Below are 6,909 nucleotides of genomic sequence, written 5' to 3'. Positions count from 1 at the left end.
TCAGCATCAGCCCTTCCAGTGAATATTCAGGACTGATTTCCTTTAGGATGGACTGGCTTGATCTCTTTTTAGTCCAAGGGACCCTCAAGAGTCTTCTCCAACACCACAGTTCAAAAGCATCAATTCGTCGGGGCTCAGCTTTCATTGTGGTCCAACTCTCACATCCATACATGACTACTGGAAAAACCAGAGCTTTGACTAGATGGACATTTGTCAGCAAAGTAGTGTTTCTGATTTTTAGTATGTTGTCTATGTTGGTCATAGCTTTTCTTCCAAGGAGCAAGTGTCTTTTAGTTTCATGGCTGCAGTCATCATCTGCAGTGATTTTGGAGCCCCCCAAAATTAAGTCTGTCACTGTTTCCATTGTTTCCCCATCTATTTGCCATGAAGTGATGGGACTGGATACCATAATCTTAGTTTTTTGAATGCTGAGTTTTAAGCCAGCTTTTTCACTCCCTTTTTCAGTTTTATCAAGAGGCTCTTTAGTTCCTCTTCACTTTCTGCCATAAAGGTGGTGTCATCTGAGTATCTGAAGTTATTGATATTATTCCCAGCAATCTTGATTCCAGCTTGTGTTCCAGCAAGAGTACTGGAGTGGGATGCCATTCCCTTCTCCAGGGGATCTCCCTGACCCAGGGACTGAACCCGGGTCTCCCGCATTGCAGGCAGACGCTTTACCCTCTGTGCCACCAGGGAAGCCCTCAATAAAGGAGAAGTAGATGCTTTTCTGGAACTGTCTTGCTTTTTTTATGATCCAGTGGATGTTGGCAAGTTGATCTCTGGTTCCTCTGCCTTTTCTAAATCCAGCTTGAACGTCAAGTCCAGAGGTGGAAGGTTAGGGCCAGAACAGTGGCCTCACTCACCACAGGGGAGCACACTTGTGCATTTTCTCTATAGCATTCTTAGCAAGTGGCTTCCTCCCTCGTGCTCCCAAGATGGCTGTTCCACCCCCAGGCATAGCCTTGGTTCCACCCAGGGTAAGCACGAGTCACTGGCCAGATCTAGGTCACGTGGCCACTCGTCAATGCAAGGGGGTCTGGGAAGGGGAGACTTCCCCCAGCTAAACTTGGTTCTAATGGGCATGGGGGCCACCAGCAGTTCTGGCCACCTGATATCCGGCTGGTGTGGTCTTCTCCCTTCCCCATCCCCATCGGCTCCTTTTTCTCTTGCTTCTACCTCCTCCCCATACCTGCTGACTAGTGTCTCCTCCAGTGGGACCCTGGTTAGTACCAACAGCTAGACTTGGGCATCTTGGTTGGTCTTAATTTTATATAGGAAATGCCTCTCTTCCCAGAACCCAAACACGTGAGATGCCCAAATGGCCAGGGCATGTTTCTTATCTCAAAGATATTCCAACAATCACATAATTGTGCTTGACTTTTCAGAACCATCTAGGATGTGCCCCCAGGGGCAGGAAGCCCAAATGGTCCTCTTCTCCCGAAATCATGTCCACAGTGAAGCCTTTTGGACCCAAGGACTTGCAAAAACTCGAGAAGCCTTCTGAAGAACCCAGAAAGCCTAGACCATCATACTGCCAGAAGGATCCTCTGACAGGGCTCCTTGGCTCTGCATGAAGCCCTTTCCTGGTTCCTGTCTGGAGTCCTGGGAAACTGAGTGGTGTAGGGACAGAGAGTGGGTTTCAGATACATCAGGCTGGACTTGAGCATTTCACCCCTTCCAAAGAGGGTTGTTTTGAGGAAACTGAGAGAGTCAGAGGGGCAAACACACTTTTCCACAACTATTCTGTAGTGGAGCTAAGGTTCATACCCAGGTCAGGCAACACAATACCTCTCTTCCCTTGGCCCAGAAAAGCCCCTGAGTGTCTGAACCAACCCTCTCATTGGATGGATGGGGAAACAGAGACCCAAGGCAGGGAAATGAGGGCTGGGAAGGGGAGGGATTTGGTCAGACACAATGCCTACTTGACAGACGTCTTCAGGCACAAGAGTTTGACAGAGATCTTTTGACTCTAATAATCTCAGTTGATTATTTAAAACAAAGGAGAGGAAGAAGAAAGGAGTGAGAAGGTAAGCTCTGGATTCTGTATAATATCACCACATGGAAAGAAACTGCTTCTCTTCTGCCTGGATTGTCCTTCTCTCAAACTTCCACACACTCATTTCTTCACGTCTTCTGTTGATATTCAAACGCCACTTTCTAGCATTTGCCTCCTGAAATGGTTTCTTTTCCTCAGAAAAGAGGTCTAGGTATGGACAGTCCAGGGTTAATAGGATGGTTTCATGATCCCACCAGGGACCCAGGCACCTCTATTCCTGTCCTCAGCACTTGGCTTTATATTTTTAAGATCAGTTGGTGGCCCTAAAAGGCTGCTGGAGATATAGCCAACAAGCCTGACTTCCAGAGAGAAGGAGGAATAGAAAAAAAAAAGTGTTCCTTATTCTTGTTAAGGAAGCCTTTACAGAAGTCTCATGTGACTCTTGAGCTTACCTGTCATTGGCTGAAACATACTCCATGTCTATATCTATCTGCTAGAGAGATGGGGAAATGTGGTCATTTAACTGGGCCTCAGTGTCTTCATCTATAAAATGGGCATAAGAATACCCACCTTGATGCCTGTTGGGGCACTAGAGATCAGGAACACAATATCTTAGTAATGATAGTGGCTAGCAATGGGAAAGCTCAGCCTTTGTCTTGCACTGTAACACTTAATTCCTTTGACAACCCCATTTTAATTCCTGTATTTCCTATAAGAAATCTGAAAAATTAAAGAGTTGCTAAATAATCAAGGTAAGATTTGAAGCCAGCTGGTTTGAATCCAAACACATTTCAATACTGCCTGCAAAAAACTGGGAATTGGTAATTGACGGGTTAAAAAAAAGAAAACTTCATGGTACACACCTATTAGAATGGCTAAAGTTAAAGCTGGATAACATATCTATTTATATGACATTCTGGAGAAAGCAAAATTAGGATCAGAAATCAGATGGGTTGTTAGGGGCTGGAGACGGGGAAGGGTTTGGCTACAGAGGGTCAAAAGAGAACTTTTGGGTGACAAAAATATTCTATATCTTGACTGAGATGAGAGATGGTTGCTGCTGTTGCTGCTACGTCACTTCAGTTGAGTCCAACTCTGTGCAACCCCATAGATGGAAGCCCACCAGGCTCCCCTGCTCCTGGGATTCTCCAGGCAAGAACACTGGAGTGGGTTGCCATTACCTTCTCCAGTGCATGAAAGTGAAAAGTGAAAGGGAAGTCGCACAGTCGTGTCCGCCTCTTAGCGACCCCATGGACTGCAGCCTACCAGGCTCCGCCATCCATGGGATTTTCCAGGCAAGAGTACTGGAGTGGGGTGCCATTGCCTTCTCCAGAGAGATGGTTACATGAAAGTTATAAAACTGCACACAAAAGCAAATTTTACTGCATATAAATTATGTCTCAGTTTTAAAAATTATAGCATATTGTCTCATTCAAATATCCCAGGGGGATTTCCCTGGAAGATCATGGCACCCGGTCCCATCACTTTATGGGAAATAGATGGGAAAACAGTGGAAACAGTGTCAGACTTTATTTTTTTTGGCTCCAAAATCACTGCAGATGGTGACTGCAGCCATGAAATTAAAAGATGCTTACTCCTTGGGAGAAAAGTTATGACCAACCTAGATAGCATATTCAAAAGCAGAGACATTACTTTGCCGATTCAGGTCCATCTAGTCAAGGCGATGGTTTTTCCTGTGGTCATGTATGGATGTGAGAGTTGGACTGTGAAGAAGGCTGAGCACTGAAGAATTGATGCTTTTGAACTGTGGTGTTGGAGGAGACTCTTGAGAGTCCCTTGGACTGCAAGGAGATCCAACCAGTCCATTCTGAAGGAGATCAGCCCTGGGATTTCTTTGGAAGGACTGATGCTAAAGCTGAAACTCTAGTACTTTGGCCACCTCATGCGAAGAGTTGACTCACTGGAAAAGACTCTGATGCTGGGAGGGATTGGGGGCAGGAGGAGAAGGGGACGACAGAGGATGAGATGGCTGGATGGCATCACTGACTCGATGGACATGAGTCTGAGTGAACTCCGGGAGTTGGTGATGGACAGGGAGGCCTGGCGTGCTGCGATTCATGGGGTCGCAAACAGTCGGACATGACTGAGCGACTGAACTGGACTGAACTGAACTGAACTGAACAGTGGTTAAGGTTTCAAGTTTCCCTTGCAGGGGGCGTGGATTCGATCCCTGGTCGGGGAACTAAGATCTCCTGATCCCTGTGGTGTGGCCAATAAATAAATAAATAAATACCCCAGGGACCATGTGATTCAGATACCACATTGTTTCAATTCAATAGCAAGGAAACAAGAGTTCAGAGGCATGAGGATCGCTTGCTGGCCACGGGGCCTGTCTCTGTCCCTCATGGGTCTGGGTAAGTGGCAGCAACCATTGCCAAGGCCAGCAGATGATGCCCAGGTCTTCAGAGGAGGCCCCAGCCTCGGGGAGAGCTCCTGCCAGACCCTGTCATTGCCCGGGTTGCGTCTGACCTGCCCGTTCAGACCTGGTCCAGGAGATGGGCCCACAACTCCACTGGAGCCCCAGTGCCGGGACCCTCTGGTCACACAGCTGTCCTCTGTGGTTGGAGAGAGGGGACTCTCCATCCATGTGTCTGTCCTTGGCTGTCTGCACACTAGGGCAGGCTTGTTTTGTACCCTGAAAGCAGCATTCCTAAGTCTGGGGAGGAGCAGCTCCATTAAATACTTTATTTAGCAGCCACAGGGGACCATCAGAGGCAAAGCAGATTTCGCAGTCCTCCACCCCCAGTGGAGGGCCCCTGATGTCAGACCCAGGAGGCAGAATGAAAGGGTGGAAACAGAGGGCACTACAAACACAGCAGTCATCTGAAATGTCACCAGCAAAAACTGGAGTTGCTACATATGTTAGCAAATGCTTACATATGTACTTACTTAGTAAGTACATGCTTACTTAGCAAGTGACAGCAGAGCAAGCCCTGGGTGTGTTGGGGGGCAGTGGCGGCATAGGTTTGAGGACCGCAGGCCTGAGGGCTTCCCAGAGCATCCCTCCCAGCCAGTGCACATGCACAGCTCAGACTGGGCGACAGGTACCCTCGAAGAGCTTGGCCAAGGTTTATCTATTAACGTGTTTATTGAGAGCCTACTGCGGGCCAGGTACTCGTCTAAGGGTGTGGATACATTAGTGAGCAAAACACACAGGGGTTACGTTGTAATGGGGAGAGTGAGTCTCTGGGGGGAAAAAAAAAGCAATCAAATAAATGTCAGGTGGAGACAGATGCTCAGAGGGCAAGGGGAGGGGTGACCAGGCAGGTGGTGTCTTAGACAGGTGGTCAGGGAAAGCTTACCTGAGAGGATGACAGCGGGGCTGTGGGTGCAGCGGTAATGCCCTTCATGTGACCCTCTGGGCAGGCACAGAGTTTGGGGTGTGCTTTGTATGTTATGAGGATCAGTAGATGGGATGGTAAAGCTGGAGCAGACAGATGGGAGAAGTAAGGTCAGAGGTGGTAATGAACCATAGAGGTCACTTCAAGATCCTGGATTTGATGCCAAGAGAGCTAGGATGACACTGAAGGGTTTTTAGCAGAGGAGAGACCCTCTGGTAGCTGCCTGGACCCTAGACAGTAACCAGGATGTCTCAACCTCTGCAGTGACGAGTTTTGCATGGGGATTTTAAATTATGGGCGGGGAGGGGGGGGTACAGAGCAGTGCATTGTGCAATATTTAGAGGCATCCCAGGCATCACCCACTAGATGCCAGTAGCATCCCTACCACCTGGTTGTGATGACCAAAAAATGTCTGCAGGCCCAACTGAGAAGTACTGCTGCAGAGGGATGGCGGGAGAGTAGGATGATCCCTGATGGCCTTGGCAGGAGGTGGCCAGACTTGCACTAGGGTGGGAGCAGGGGAGGTTCTGAGAAGTGGTAGGTGTCGAAGGATTTGATGCCAGAGAGGAAGACACGGTTCCTTACTTTACCTGTTCTCAGTTGTATCTAAACACAGCTGAAGGGCCAGAATTGGAGGTATTCTGCAATTTTGCAAAAAAGGAGTTGTGGGCTCATGTATGTATTAAAAAGTATTAAAGGAAACACAGAAAATATTAACAAAAGTTGTCTGTGGAAGGAAGACCAGAGACCTGGGAAGAGAGGCATAGAGAGTATGACTTTCAATTCTTTCTTAATTTTTTCACTCTATGTATATATAGAGAGAGTAAACGTTTTAAATTTATATATATATATATATATATATATATATATGCTAGTTTAAAAAATCAAAAGGTATAGACTGTATAACTCTATGTAAGATTTTCAAAATGGCAGGACTTCCCTGGTGGTCCAGTGGCTAAGATTCTATGCTCCCAATGCAGGGGGCCTGGGTTCAATCCCTGGTTAGGGAACTAGACCCTATACTTCACACCTTAAGAGTTTCATATGCCACAGCTATAGGATCCTGCCTGCTGCAGCTAAAACCCAGCACAGCCAGATAAATAAATACACATTGAAAAAAGAAAGATTTTCAAAATGGCAAGATTACAGTGAGGGAGAGCAGATTAACGGTGGCCAGGGACGCAGAGGGCAAGGAGGGGATGCAGCTGGTAAGTGACTGTGGAGCAGTGGACTGGCTCTAGATCTTGAAGGTTGTGGTTATGTGAACCGATCTTTGTGATAAAAGCGTCCACATACACACAGTCGCATTGTGCATGCCCATGTGATATGTAAAAACGATGCAGCCTGAATAGTTGGATGAGGTTGTATCAATGTTGATTTCCTGGCTTTGATAACATGTTATATATAAGACGATGCCATTAGGGGAAACTGGTTGAAGGGCACACAGATGTCTCCATGCTATTTTTGTAACTTCCTTTGAGTCTTAGATTATTTCAAAATAAAAAGTAGTTTTAAAGGGAAAAGGGAAGGGTCTGTTAAGATAGAGGTCTT

This window comes from Capra hircus, chromosome 2 (assembly GCF_001704415.2).
Source record: "Capra hircus breed San Clemente chromosome 2, ASM170441v1, whole genome shotgun sequence".
NCBI lineage: Eukaryota > Metazoa > Chordata > Mammalia > Artiodactyla > Bovidae > Capra > Capra hircus.
Note: the sequence above shows the minus strand (reverse complement) of the source record.